This window comes from Protopterus annectens, chromosome 2.part0 (assembly GCF_019279795.1).
Source record: "Protopterus annectens isolate FY-2018-M chromosome 2.part0, PAN1.0, whole genome shotgun sequence".
Lineage (NCBI taxonomy): Eukaryota > Metazoa > Chordata > Ceratodontiformes > Protopteridae > Protopterus > Protopterus annectens.
The window spans coordinates 1699460205-1699476997 of record NC_056728.1 but is presented as its reverse complement, the minus strand read 5'-3'; the positions used below and the strand labels follow the sequence as shown (position 1 = coordinate 1699476997).

The following is a 16793-nucleotide window of genomic DNA, read 5'->3' as shown; positions in this document are numbered from 1 at the left end:
GTGAACCCCCCCCCCCCTGACACATTACTCATCCTTCCCATTTTCACTACCTACTTGTTAAGACGTTTCCTAAAGCACTAACTATTTTTGCTCTGAAGGACTTGACTCTATACTGAAGGTGGTGATGAATTGCACTATTTGGTAATCATTTGCTCAAAAATGGCTGCCCACATCTGGATATGAGATCCTGACCCCTAATGCATTTTAAAACACCAGGTCTAAGACTACCGTTTCTTTAACAGGCTCCAGTACTAACAGTATGAAGGCCTTCCTCCTGTAGGCCATCAAAAATGTAACACTGTACTTAGGTTTGCCTATAGCCAAGTTATTCCAGTATTACTTAAATCCTCCATCAACAATATATTTCCATTCCCTGCCATTCTAATGAGATACCTTCCCCTTTTTCCTTCCTGAGATGTGTTCATTATTTAACCCCTGTGCAGATGACCGGACATTTCCAGCCTAGTGCCCCCTTTCTTCCATGTTGATTTGTACCTTCCTTGATATTTTATGCTGAGTCACTGCCATGTCCCAGTGCCCCTTCTCATTATCATTCTGCACTCCTAAATATCAACCCATGTACCACTAGGGATAGAAGCCATGTACCACTAGGGACAGAGCTACACGCCACCCTTTGAGTGATCACAAGTTGCGGCCTCATTGAGAGTAGGCAGAGAAGAGACTGGGGAATCCCAGAATGAGAAGAGTATAGAGGCAATAATGGATTTCCTCTTACCCCACTGTGACCCTGAGATACAAGCATACAGTGGTGTCAGAGCATGTCTTCTGTGCTCCTATGCATATAATACAAAACACCTGTTTACATCCATTATGATGAAGCCCTGTTGATTTTCTCCTTATCTGGCTCCCTGTTTCTAAGTGCTGGAATTGCTCATCTCAGAATTATACATACATACATACACACACACACACACACACACACACACACACACACACACACACACACACACACACATATATATATATATATATATATATATATATATATATTAAATCAGGTAGTTTTGCTTATACTTGGCATGTCAAATAACGTGCAGTATTGAGGTTACATTTCCAAGACTAACTTGTGGAGTGCAGTAATGGCCTGTTTTAGCTCTATTGTTGTTCATTTTGTAGATGCCACACCTTGAGAGGTATTGAAAGACAAGCAGTTGTAAAGAATCATTGTAATGCTAATGCTAGCCAGCCTAATTTTTCTTTTGCCTCTGACAAGTTGGCAGACCTTGGAATGGTGAAAAATTGGTTAGTTTATATCTGTTGATGGACTTCTACAAATTAGCTGGATCTCAGTCCATCTAAGACAGGGATCTTGTCACTTCAGGCTACACTTCCTTTTTCTTTTTTTTTTTAATTTCTGTCTGTAGTTTTAGTTCTGGAAGACAGAGCTGAACACAATGTCATCTGTTCTTGATCTGGCTTATAAATTTTCATGAAAGGATCAAGTTTTAACTCATAACATTAAACTAGCATTTGCTGTATGCGGTTCAAGTGGCATTATTTTTGATAATGCCATATTTCATAAAGAAAAACTGTTTATGCACTTTAAAGGATATTTCACTAACTTATATAGTGACCTTAGAATTTTTTTATTTCATCTTTTTGTATAGGGGCAAGTCCACTGGACAAAGCGTCCTTCTACAGATGTGACCCAGAAGCACTGTCTGGTTGAGAGACACAGTCACATAGTAGTAAATAGAAATGGAAGGAATCAAACTCTGTACCCTTGTCTACAGGAAGCAGTTCATTAATAACTCAGCCTTTATCCTGTGCACTGACTACCAGACTCTGCACTATCGCTCCTATATATGTAAAAAGGGGTGGGACTCTTCTACTGAATGAGGGGTGTAGTTAACTTGGTTCCCTGTATGGCAACTTAGGTTTTGTTGTGGCCATATGTTTAGATCTATTCATGTTGGCTATTGCAATCAAATAACATTTAAATGATGCTAGATAGTGGGAGGGACAGCCAATGCAGAGATGTCTTTTTGTCTTCTAAAGAATGCCATCCATCCATCCAGATCAGGTCATTCATGCACTTGTACCTTCTTACATGTATTACTGCAATACTACCTACTACAATTTTATTTATTTATTTATTTATTTTTGACCAGGCCAATCCCTCTTCACATGCGGTCTATTTTCACATGAGACATGAGGTACTGTTCACGATGACTAAAAGAAATTTAGCTACAACTTAGTAGAAATTCCCCAACCCTTTCTACGGGTGATGCTAGAGTGGTGCTTCCTGGAATGAGAATGGAGGGGGAACACACAAGATGCTGGAAGAAACACTTATGTGAGTGGGCAGAGTGGAGTAGCAATAGATGAGATAATGGCGCAACTTGACATTATAATAGTTACAAAGCTGTTGAATGGAGGGTCAGATAATCAGCAGCATTTACATATGATAGATTAGTCAGAGCTGGCAGAAGGAGATGATCTGTCCTGGGGACAGGTGATGGGCAAAAAGTTCCCTTTAGGAACTGATGACTCACAGCTGCTTAGGCATATGCTATTAGTGTCAATTACAAGGGACTGACACAATCACAGAACAATAAAGAAGGCTGTTCTCTCATGCGAGCTGGAGGAGAAGGGTAAGAATCCAGAACAGAATTACACTGAAATTGATTCACAGCAAAAAATCAGAGCTATGCACTGGTGGTGAAACAAGCTGATGGCAGGGTAAGAACACCTTGTGGTTCATATTAAAGTAAAACTGGAAAGAAAGATGGGCAGATATTTTGTGTGGAACATAATCCTAAATTCTTGAAAGGAAAGTACATAGCGATTATTTGGAGTTATTTGGAGTTAGAGGAATGTAACATTCAGCAAAAAGTAGAAAACAAAATGCCTACCCCTTCTCTGGAATCAAGTCTGTCTACAAATTAAGCAGTGTCTGCATTTAGAAAGGAACCAGATAACTGGATGGGGGTTTCTCAAATTCACCTTGTATGATGAGCATGACCCTCCTTGACAGCAGAAGCAAGGCGTAAGGGTGGGTACTGGCATGGTGGAAATGGCCTCGAGGTTCAGGTGTCTTGTAATGTCTATTGTCCTATAATGAGTTAAGCGAAGAGTAAGAGAAGGCTGCTGAGTGACAGAGTACAATGTTTAAACAAAAAAGAAATATATGAAACGAATAATTAGATGATAAGGGATATGTATATTAGACAAAGATATGATTTAAAAGAAAGGAGGAAAGAATATAATCTGTTTTTCTCAAAGAAAGTAAATTCTGATGTGGTACAAATGGACTGAATAAAGGAAAAGTAAAATTAAGTGTGGAGAGATTATTTCTACATCTGAGAATTATGTAAGCACTACATATGAAGAAAAATGTATGGATTTGGGATATAGATGGAATGCATTTAAGTTTGGCAATGAAAAGAAAATGCATTACAAAATAAAATAACAACAAAGAAACTGAATATTATGCTAAATAAGGTGAATTAACAGTCTTCCCTGGGTATAGATATTAAGACTACAAGTTTTATAGAAGTATAGAAAAAAAGTTAAAAGATATTCTGTGCAGATTTAAATGAATGGCTACTGTAAGATGCTACAAATGAGAGGGTGTTGCAAATAGTATGGAGAAAAGGACTACACATATAACTCATGACCAACAGCCTCCTATAATAGTGATTATAAGATTGGAATGAAACTTATTCGTGAGAGGTTTTCCCGCATGTTAGAATTTGCAGATGGAGACAGTTTCTATGGGGTAGAAGAGGAAGGAAAGGAAATGCTACATCTAATTAAAGAGGTGGTGCATGCTGTTTTTAGGGATAGAAAGGAGGGGATAATGATAGTCTGCAATATTTAAAAGAAGCCTTTGCTTATATAAACAGTACTTAAAATATGAGAACACTGAATGAATATGGTATAGGAGAAAAAGTTATACACTTGTTGAAATCGGTGTATGAGAATTCCAGAATAATAGTAAATACAAATGACTGGTAGCGGGATTGTAACAATGAGAAAGGGAAATGAGGCAGGGGTGCCACATGAGCAGTACAGTTTCTGTAATAATAATGAATGCAGTTATACAAAGAGCAGAGTGAAGTAAGACTGGTACATAAAGGAGCGGGTGAAATTATTGATAGTAGTGTCCTATGCAGATCATCTGGTATTGGTAAGTAACATAATGCAAGAGTAAAAGAAATGCTGTTACAAGTGGAAAAGGATTTAAAGTGTGTGGCTTTGGTGTAAAGGTTAATAGGGGAATTTATTTTAATGAGATAGAAATAGAATTACTGGTAATACTGTTTAGAAGGAAGGAGAGGGCAAGGCAGTAACAAGACTAAAAATTCGAGAAGATAGAGAAAAGAAGATGGTTTATTTGACTAGTAGAAAAATATAGATATTGTGAGTTATAAAAAGACATTAAAGAAAGAATGAATTCAAGTTATTTTTATATTTTCGGGGGGTCCAGGTTAAAACCCTTCAAACAGAGATCATATATAATGAGAAAAAAAGGATGGCTTAGGATTACTGAATCTATTAGTTGTTGTGTCTTTCGGCTTTTCACGGTTAGGGGTCGCCACAACGGAACTCCGGTCTGCTAATGATTGGCAGTAGATTTTTATGTGCCGAGTTGCCGGCCCTGACGCACAACCTTCAACGAAGGTACGCCCATTCACACATGTCTCCACACAGAACATGCTCTAGCTCAGAATCGAACAGGACAACGTCTTACTGTGAGGCGACAACACTACAGCAGCATTGACATATTAATGTCTGTGTTATTTGTTAAATAAAATAGGAAAGGAACAATATCACAGGATAAATTACACTGAATAAATATTTTACTTTATAGAAAAGTATTAGAAAAGGTGAGAGAAAAACCAGAAAATTAGATATTGTATGGATACAATAGTAAGAAAAACTAGGTTGTGGAAGGTTGACATTGATGCTGTACAAGTAAAAAGATAACGATGGTTTGATAATATAATGAGCAAAGTTTTTAGTAGAAGCATGAGAGGAGTTAGAAGAAAGACAGCAAAGGGGATATCCAGGAGACAGGTTAGCTAACAGAATAATATATCTACAAATGATAGGATAGCCTTTGGAGGTTTTCTTTAAATAAACTTCCAGTTAAGGTGGAGATGAGTCATATTTGGATAAAAATGGAGAGATTTGTAAAGTAAAAGTGCATGGGGAAGAAACTACAATACATGTGTTTAAAGAATATAACATTCTGAGAAAGCATAGCGAAGATATTTAGACAAGAATGTTTTGATAATATAACATTAGACATGATATTGTATGGGAATTTTGGAGAAAGAGAAACAAAAAGGAGAAAGAAGTGGACATAGAACGCTATAATAAACAAAAGAATCTGAAAGATTCACCAAGATAGCATGCAGAAAGGTAGAAACATTCGTTAGTATGCAACTATGAACTATTGTGATCCAAAGAACTGAAATGTGGTAATTCCAAGTTGTGCACAGTTGATGCCCTGTTTTATTCAATTGTGAACAGAAGCACCTGGTGCACTAATGCATACTATGCACCCCTGTCCTAGGGACTACAGGCATGGGCAATAATGCCCTTCTAGCTTTCTAATATACCAGAACAACCATTCCCATAATAAGTATCCAAGTTGTTATTAGAAGTATCTAAACTAGTGCTTGCTTTAATATAATTTGGTAGTCTATGCCATCTATCAGCTACTCTGTCAGAGAACCAATTAGTAGATCCCTCATTCCTATATAATCTCTTATTATAAAGGCTGCCTGATGATTCTCTTCTGCGCTTTAATAACCCCATCATTCACAGAGGTAGTTGTCTCTAAATACTTTATATATCTGAATAAGGTCCCTTCTTAAATATCTTTACGAAACACTGTTCAAGTTCATATATTTTAATTGTTCATAATAACTTTAATTTTCACATCCATGAATGCCCTTGGAATAGTTTTGGTGCACTTTTTCTAATTTACTCATGCTGGAATATGGATAAGTGATTGTGTTGCAACAGAGAAGGATCACCAAAAGGATTTTGCATTACACTGGACCATTGTACTGAATGTTTTATGAGTCAGAAAGGGCTTTGTAATCCATTCCATGGTATACAAAGCCATGTACAGTAGCACGGCTCAGTTCTAAACTTGACCCAAAGCTTTAGTTATGTTAACATGTATATATATATATATATATATATATATATATATATATATATATATATATATATATATACACATATGTACAAACCACAGGGAAAGCAACAAAGGTGCTGGTTGAGAATCCTAAAAAATCAGAAGAAAAGAACCATGTGCTGTAAACAAGCTCAGCTAAGACTTGAGTGATCAAGCAATTATAACTTGTTTAGGAATCTAAATTTCTTTATTGAGAAATGAATAGATGAATGCTTTTGCCCTTAAACGAGCTTTGTCAGATCTAACTCCAGTTTAGACAACATGCAGTATTTATCTTCTTTAACACAGATATCATTGTTAATTAACTCAAGCTGGGGGGTCATACATGTATGTCATAGGTTATTCATCCAAGCTATAATAGGATAAGTCTCATCTTTCATACCTGTTCTGCATATCTCCTATTGGTAGCTAATAGATTATAGCTTATGTGCTGTATTCTTATCCTATGTGGCTAGTGCCTAATTGATGCAAACACTTATATAAATCTTGTCTCTGACTATGTATAACTATAGTACGTCATTCTATCTGTGGTATGTAGATGTTATTTGCCATGTTTAGATGGGGCAGCAAGTAGTAAAAAAAATGTGACAACTAGTCAAATTAAAATCCTAAAGTATTATATTGTAGTAGTCATAACTGCAGCTAGTCAGGATAGTCTGGCTGAACTTGTGACGGGAGCACCTACCTTGTATGCTTTATGTCAGGTAACATCCCACCCTTTCCATGACAGGATGAATTCAACTTTCTAGTGGTATATCTAGTATAAGTGCAGCATTTGATGACAGTGACCCAAACAGGGTTAAATGAGGAAAGAGATAACAGACTTCTATATCAGTTTCTTCCATCTAAATACAGTCACAACAGGTACTTGTCAGAGGTTGTCAGTAACATGCATCATAGGTACAAGTTGTCACAGTAGTATTCCCTGTAAAACAGCAAAGTGTAGTCCCCCATGGGAATCAGTGAGCCTCCAGTAGGTGAGTCTTGTACCAGTTCCTGTTACAAAACACCTTTGCAGAGATGTCTAGGGTGAGTGGAAAAATATGAAACTGTATGGACTGTCTGGTCCTTGGTAGTATACTGAATTACTTGATCGTTAAGTAAAAGCAAGATATTAATCCAGCTATAACTGAAACAAGTAGAAAATAATACATTGATTGTTAACACAGTACAAAGGAACGTTAGGTATAATAATAGAGATACGTAGGTCTACTGCCAATAGTCTTACATATTAAAACAGTGCAAATGTTACAGGTTCTAAACTAACACAAGCTGAGTCTATGATGGGGGGATATAACAAATGTGTGAATCTTTGTTGAAAAGAGACGTTAAATATGTGACGCTAGGGCTAATTAATAGGAAGTGATGAATCTAATTAGGGCTAATTAATAGGAAGTGATGAATCTAATAAGGGCAGGAACGCAGCATTGCCTCAGGCCACAAACTGAAGCTAGGGAGGTTTATTACATATAAAGAACAAACACAAGTATACCAGATGAATGAAGGTCGAGTTAGCACAAAATACAATCCAGCAATCCAGCAGGTAAAAACAAGCTTGACCACCACGGCTGACACGTATAAAACTTTAATAAAAAAAAAAAAAACTTTAATAAAAAAAAAACTTTAATAAAAGTTTTATACGTGTCAGCTGTGTAGTCGAGCTTGTTTTTACCTGCAGGTTTATTTCATATACCTGGAGATATGATTATGGTAGGGTGACTATGACGACATGAAATGGTGTTGTTATTGCTATTGTTATTGAAACTGATGGAAGAAAAAAGAACAAAATAAATAAAATCAGGAGTCTAAAGCACTTTTGTTTAATTACCAATAAGTAAATGATGCTTAATCAGATCAGTGTAGAGCAGTACTGTGGCATTAAGTGCATTTATATGGTTAACTCCACTAAATAATAAATATGTGTACATGACAGACTTGATTATGAGACCAGAAAAAAAATCAACAGATTAAGCAGCATTAAACAATGAGCGTATGTAAACCAGTATTAAAATCTTGTATAAGTTAATGGAGTAAAGTTTTAACACTCATTTCAAATTCCAGTGCATTTGTCAGGAATAGTATTACTAGTAAACAGAAGTGTTAAATACTGTATATCATGTAAACTGGATTTAGATCTGATGAAGCTTGTTTAAGGGCGGAAACGCTCATCTAGTGATTTTTCAATAAAGTGGTTTTGATTTCTAAACAAGTTATAATTGCCTTATTACTGTAAAGTCTCAGCTGAGCTCGTTTACTGTGCATGATGTTTTTAGGATTCCCAGCCAACAGCTTTGTTGCTCACAAGTACCAGTTTTCCCTGTAGCCTACTGTTTTTCCTTATGGGAGGGAGCCGTCTTACCCCCTAATGCTGGAAAAGTATTGTACATCAACACAAAGATCTGTGCTTTTATATATATATATATATATATATATATATAGAGAGAGAGAGAGAGAGAGAACAATTTTATTTCTTGACAATTCTAAATATGTACATTTTAAGATATAAATAAATGTTCTGTACTCTTTTCAGTAAGTGCCATGAGATCTTTTACATCCACCTTAGCTACTATAACTCAGGCAGATGGGGCCCTCGGTTTAACATCTCATGCAAAGGATGGCACACTCAGGAGTGCCCCCCCCCCAACATGCTGCACTGCAATATCAGTAATGAAACATATATCCAAGTCCATGGTATAGAAATAGAACCCACAATTTCTAATCTTTCAGCATCAAAGACAGCGGCACTACCTGCTGAGCCAGCAGCTCTGCAAAGTCCTGATTAGGGCTGCAGCCATCTACAGCTTACACACAAAATTTCACTTCTCTAGAACTTTCCGATCCACATCATAATGCACATGCTTTCCCCATTTTGCAGTTACATGGTTATCTGCTCAATGGTTGATCCATTCCAAGATTTTACTGTTGACATATGTAGCCTACATTATGTTTCCTCCATTTATTCTACAGATCTGATTTTCACCTTGTCCCTTCCACTCTACCAGTCACAGGCTACTGGGAATTTCTAAAGTTCATGAGATGTAAATCTGTTTCCTTTCTGATTTAGAGACTGTAATTTGCTTTTTTTCTGTTTAAACATAGTCTAAGATTCATATATTTCATTTAAATTTTCATTAAAGTTTATTTTTTTACTTTTTAAACGAGTTTTAATTAACTTTTTATAAATCATACAGTGATTCCCACATTTCACACTGGCATTGATATATAGGGTAATTATGCTATTGTGATAGAAAGATCAGCTAAGCTGATGTTTCATTGCAGTCTGTGTACAAATCTAGACTTATTAAGGGTCAGTATCCAGAGTAAAGTGCTGAACAATAACATGCTCCCAACAGCAAACTTATCATAATAACAGATTACAGAAAGGGCCAAGGATACAGTTAGGAAACTGTTGGAAACACATTTTCAATGGATATGAAAAATATTATTTTATGGAAAGGACTGCAGACCCTGAGAATAAACAAACAATATGGATGGTAGAAGGTGAACCTGCAAAAACATTTGCAAAAGACTTGGGGCATCCCAGCACATTGGCACAGGGGTTAAAGCCCTGACAACAACCCAGACAACCTCAGTTTGAATAGCAGATTGGGTTTTGGCAGAGCAGAGGAAGGTTGCAGTCTTCCCAGAAATGGGAATAGAGAAGTGGTATGAGCCACTATATCACTATTCCCAAAAGGTAACAGCTATTCGGTTGGTGTAGCTCATATCACATATAATCTGGGCGGATTTCCTTGAGGCTTGTATAGTCACATGTATTTTCCTAGAGCAGTGGATTCCACTGAAAATCACTAGCTGCAGTGAGGAAGCTAGATAACGGATTAGTGTGGGATGGACCAACCTCATGTGAACAATGCCCCACTCCTGGCACCTAACTTTTACAGCCAATGGGACAAAACTGGTCTATGGGCTTTTTTTCTGCTTACAGACTGAATGGGCCATAGGGATGTCATCATGAATCTGAAAGAAATATCCAGCTCTTGCCCTAAGGAGGAATGAGGGGGTCAGTCATATGGAAGGTTGGAAGCTTAAGCATGTTCATTGTGGGGGGCACAAACAAATGTACAGGACAGATGGAAACTTATTGAGGCAGTGGTGAAAACCTTAGAAGATATGAGATATTAAATGTCCTCAAATGTGATACTAGACAGGAAAACTGTCTCTTTCCTTCATCATTAAATAAAATAAAATTAATTGATATGATCAGGATGATTCAAAGCATTGACATTTATTGGTTAAACTGAACATGGTATGGTGACATTTTATTGCCAAACAAGAAATCCAATGGACCAAATGAAACTAAAGCCGGATGGTATACCTTATTAATTACCCACTGGCAAGCTTTATACTACCTGTAGGTGCACTTTGTGAAACAGGTGGCAGTAATGCATGTAGTTATACCTTTTTTCAATATTGCACTGCTGAAACACAAGGACCAGATGGGTACATGGTAAGCAATTTACACTGTGTTCCACATTTAACATGGACAACTATAAAGCATTGACTTTAAAACACATGCACTTTAAAAACATTTCTACATGGGGTAGGCCCCCTGCACTCCCACATCTTCATGACTGTTATATAAGCTAACTCCACAGTTGCTTGACTTTAGGGTAGGGAAACAACTCCTTTATTTTTACAACAAAAATACAATGGTGAAATGCCAGATTTCCACACAAGAAAATGCAGTTGCAGCCTAGGAAAAGCTTTCTAATACATATTATCAAGAATTAATTCATAAATTTCTAAGCAAATTATAGTTCTGTTCCTTGAGAGGAAATCAGAATGGAGAAATACAAACTTAATAGGCTCCCAGAAATTATGAACAGTTCTCTTTACTAAGAATTCAAATGCTTGGCAAATAAATCAAATGTGTCCTACCTAATGAAGCATTGCAAGGCCTTTTCAGAAATTCAAAAGTTGTCTGGTGGGAAAGAAACAACCTTACAGGGCAGGTATGCACCACATATCTAACTTCCCTAACAACAGGTAGGCTTCCAACATCTGATGTAGAACTAATGGCAATTACATTTGCAGAATATTTTTAACATAGCTTATCATCTGATATACTCATACTCCCCAGACAAAACCCAATACCTCTGCTAAATCCTTCTGCTAAATCCATCTTTGTTACTGATTTTAACATGTAAACCAGTTACAGTAATTAATATCAACAATGACTGCTAAAGATTTCCAACTATGGCAGACCTGGATCAAATAGTCTATTTTCCAAGTTTATCAAAACTTGTAATACCTTTACTGCCATTTAACTACATCACATGATGAATAAGTCACTTTGTGCTGATGTTTCTTTTTTCAGAAACCTGGAAAACTACAACCACTATCCCTATCCCAAAACAATTTGCACACTACATTACAACATGCTAGAGATGCACTTACATAGCCAAACTGGAAGCAAAGCTCTCTCCAGCCAAGATTGTGCTAGACAGTCAAGAGGAGAAGGTTAACACCTGCATTACACCTCAAGCAACTCATAGCCCTTCAAAACCCACACCATCAACACCCACACATAGCAACACTAAACCCACATATGCTGAGGCCCTTAACATTAACCTGCACAAGCAACAAGGACCTCTGAAGCCGAAATACAAACAAACACCAGTCACAACCAAAGTGACACATAGCTCACAACACCAGTGTGCCACCCAACAACAGCCCCTAAGGCAAGACAATGTACCCAACACTTTAGTCATAGATGACTCTATAGTCAGGCACACTGATGTCCCACTCACCAGGCTGAACAAGGAGAAAATTACAGTCAGCTGCCTGTCGGGTGCCAGGATCCGCCACATAACATATGCACTCAAGTCACTCCACAACAAGTACAAATACGGCTCTGTCATTGTCCATGCTGGAGTGAATGACTTGAGATGTACCTCCCTGGACTAAATGAAAAGAGACATGGAAGAGCTCTTGGATCATGTGACCCAGGCAGGTATGACCCTAGCCCTAAGTAGCATCCTGCCTTCACCCAGAATGATACCACAGTATAAGGACAAAATGATTGACTTCAACAATTGGATACGCTTCTGGTGTCATTTAAAGGGGATCCAGTATTTGTCTGCCTGGGAGGACATGATCGACAAACCACAATGCTTCGCCAGAGATGGTCTGCACCTGTCACCCCTGGGATTCGGATTACTGGCTAAAGCTCTTGCCACCCCTATAGTGCCTTTTTTAGGCAAGGTTCAAAGGATAAAGCCACCACTGTAACAGATACAAGAATGCAAAATCTGAAGGTATTGCTACTCAATGCTAGAAGTCTAAACCTCAAAATGCACTCTCTCGAGGCACTCCTAAAAATGGAGAACATTGATATCTGTGCAGTAACTGAGACCTGGTTCAAGGCTCCAGAGAGCACCCCTGCAATACCAGGCTACAATTCTTACCACACTTTTTGGCCACAAAACCAAGACCGAAACACTAAAGGTGGAGGAGTGTCCATATTCACCAAGGATATTCACACCTCCAGGCTAGTTGCCCAACACAATGCATCTGAAATTCTCCAGGTGCAACTAACACTAGGTAAGACTGCAATCCAAATTGTAGCTTGCTACAGATCCTCCACCATGCCCCAAGATTCTCACTACACCTTTCTAAACATACTGGAAAATACTAAGATACAACCAAACACCTTAATACTGGGTGATTTCAACTACCCTGCCATTAATTGGGAAAACTGCTCGGGTACCAACTCCTTTTCCCAACGGTTCTTGGAATTCATAAATTCCAACTCCCTGGATCAACTAATCCATTGTCCCACCAGGGGCTCCAATATCCTAGACCTGGTCATTACCAACATGGGAGATAGATGCTCCACACCAGTGGTCACCCCATCATTGGTCAGGTCTAACCATAAGCAAATCACCTTTGACATCCACATCCCACCCCCACCCCCCAGTAAGGAAACCTCCTTAAAAAACTTCTCCAAAGCCAACTTCAAGCTACTGAACTCAGACGTGACAAACTTCGCAACACCCACGCAGACGGGATTTGGAAGTTCAACTGCAGAATCCTACACTAAAGCACTGTACGAGCACATCCACTCGTGCATGAATCGTGCCATCCCAAATAGAACCAAGATGCTCTTCTCCAAAAAAAGGAAGCCAATCTGGTGGTCCCCTGCTATAAACAAACTATACAACAGAAGAAAGAAACTGTTGCAAAAAAGAAGAAAATCCCAGGATGCAAAAAACTCCCTCACCAGCCTCAGTAAGAAGCTGAGATCCCTCATAAAATCCTCAAAAGCTAGTTACGAAAATAAAATTGCCAAAGATTCCAAAGACAGCCACAAGGCATTCTATAGTTATGTCAAGAATCTAAATGGCAATACTCAGATCTGCTCTGAGCTACAACAGAATGGCATTAAATATACTGATCCCAAGGATATTGCCAATATCTTGGCAGATCGATTTAATGCCAACGTCACCCCCCTCTCACCCCCTAAAGGGCCCATCTCAATACCAAAAGATTGCCAAATTCCGATAATCACGGCCACACAGGTAGAAACCGCACTCTCCAAAGCTAAGAATACAGCATCCATGGGACCAGATGACATCCCAGGCTGTGTACTACATGAACTACAAAATGAACTGGCACTTCACCTAAGTGTCATGTTTAATCAAAGCCTCACCTCAGGTTTTGTGCCCACTGAGTGGCGCACAGCTACAGTTATCCCACTCCACAAGGGAGGATCCACCTTGGATCCCGGGAACTACTGTCCCATCAGTCTGACAAGCCTGATCTGCAAGGGCATGGAACGCATTATCATGGAACTTATAAACAAAGACATTGGCAACCTTCAAACACTGGACCCCACCCAGTTTGGGTTTGTGAAGGGCCGATCTTGTCTCCTGAATCTGATTGACTTCTTCGAATCAGTCTCCAGAGCTGTGGATGAGGGTAAGGTGGTCCACACAGCCTATCTGGACCTCGCCAAGGCCTTCAACACCATCCCCCACTCTGGAATCATAGATAAACTTACCAAGGTGTGCATTAATCCCTACGTCACTCGATGAGTTGCCAACTGACTTACTGACAGAACCCAGACTGTAAAAGTAGCCGACTCCAAATCCAGCTCCAGACAAGTGACAAGTGGAGTACCTCAGGGTTCAGTCCTGGGACCACTCTTGTTTGGCATCTACTTCTCTGAAGTACAGGCCAACACTAAGGGACTCTGGCTAACAAAGTTTGCAGATGACTGCAAACTGGGAGCCATTATTGAATCCCCAAATGATGTGGATATTCTACAAAAGGCCCTTACAGAAACAGATGCCTGGTGCCAAAGCCATGGGCTCAGGCTTAATGCCAAGAAATGTATAGTTATCCCCTTTGGAAAAAACATGTACCCATGAATTACCACATAGGTTGCAGGACACTAAACATCGAAAGTGTGATGAGAGACTTAGGGACACAGGTGGACAGTGGTCTCACTTTCGATAACCACATCGCCACAACAGTCAGGAAATCCTTCTATGTGGTACACCTCATCACTAAGGGCTTTTCATCCAGTAAAAGGAGGTCATTGTCCCAATGTACTCATTCCTCATTAGACCCATTATAGAGTATAATGCCTCGTTTGGTATGTACCTCACAAGACATCTGCAACAGCTGGAAAGACCACAGAAATACCTCACTAAAATAATCACAGGCCTAAAGCAGATGCCATATGCTGACCATCTAAAAAAACTCCAGCTATACTCTGTGGCATATCGTCTACTCAGAGGCGATCTCTGCTTAACATACAAGGCCATGTCAAACCCTGAGCTGTTGGACATGCTCCACTTAAAGAAATCCCAATCCCTCAGAGCCACATGCTCCAGAGATCTAAACCTTGTCATCACAATGAACAAAACATGCTGGAGGGATAGGTTCCTGACCCAGAGACTCCCCATACTCTGGAATAGACTGCCCATACATGTCAAGCAGAGTGCCTCATTGGCCCTCTTCAAAAGGAACCTTGATGATTGGATGGGAGATAGGAAATTCACCCCAGGGATCATGTCAGTCGCCCTGCTAGACAGGGGCCCAGAGAAGTAAATATTGTGGGAAGAAATATCCAGGGAATTGTTATGGCTAGGCTTGCATAGGTCCTAGGGCCGATAGCCTAGTACCAGCCTATGAACCTATGAACCTCTGCCCCAGACTCATTCAGCCCTATGCACTGTTATCTCCATTAGCCTACATTCTTGAAAAGCCAGTAGCATGTTAACTAAAAGAGCAAATTGAAGGCTACTGGCTTCTCACCAGTCACCGGCATGGATAATCAAGGATTTAGGAAAAAAAGCTCATTACACAAACACTGCCCTGCTTACCTTAACAAATGTAATCTACTGTTTAATGAATGGTGGAAACTTCACTACTACTGCTATCTTTATAGCTCACTTCAAAGCTTTGACAATGTAAACGACTTCCTTCCCATACATGAACTCTCCCTGTGTGGCAGTGGTTTCGAACTCAAATGGCTTGAGGGGTGGATGAGGATGAATCCACTGAGGCATGGACCAGACAAATTGTAACCAAAAAAAGCTTAACACACACACACACACACACGCGCGCGCACACACACACACACACACACACACACACACACACACACACACACACACACACACACACACACACACACACAGCAGTCAGAGTCACACATATGCATATGTATAGGCATGAGCACAGACACACAGACATGCATACACACACACACACACACACACACACACACACACACACACACACACACACACACACACACACACACACACATGCACACAAATACAAACACACACACACACACTCCTACATGTTTTATTTACTAGGTGATTTGCACATCATACAGAGTCCCACGGTCAGAGAGTTTGAGACCTCTGCTCTATGGCCTCATCTTCACAATGAATTTTTTTTTATAAATGTCTGAATGGCAGTTTCTTCAGAATTGACCTGTTCCAAGCACAGTTTCCACCCACACACAGTCGTATCAGTTGTTCATAGGTTCATAGGTTCCAGAGTGTGTTTTCAGCTCTCACAGAATGCCAAGCCTTACATCACCCTACACTGCAAAGAATTCTCAAGCTCTCTTTCAGTTTATTGGATTCTACCAAAGCAACCCTCATGACACCTCAGAATTTTTCTAAGCTGTGTTGACATGGCCTTCTAATACCTTGCCCCACCAATCTGGACCTCCCTACTCACTACACTAAATCTACTTTCTACTATTGCCTCCTTCTCTAAGCAGCTCAAACAATACCTGCAACAATAATACAAATTTAGTTGTTTTGGAATCATAACATGATTTCCCTACCAAACTCTAGCCATATTTATCTATACAGAAGTCCACTCTGTGTTTCTCTTAAATTACTCTCCTATTCATTACAAACTATGCAGCACCACATGCATGTAAATACTTGTAAACAGTCCCTTCTCATGACTACCCTTTCTTATATTTCTTGTCTTGTGTTAATAAACCTTATTAATACTATCTACTCCTACACAACTGTATCATGAGAAGAAGAGCTTCCATAGTGCTTGCTGAATTTCCCCAGCAAATATCAGTGAAAACTTATAGCATGAGATGATCTCC

General features: G+C 39.1%; 1 protein-coding gene across 1 annotated transcript in view; it reads right to left on the bottom strand.

Annotated features, from left to right (window-relative positions):
* The window catches only part of LOC122793773 (WD repeat-containing protein 49-like), a 630038-nt gene that overhangs the window by 230543 nt on the left and 382702 nt on the right, over positions 1 to 16793 (bottom strand). The gene's annotated exons all lie outside the window — the stretch shown is intronic.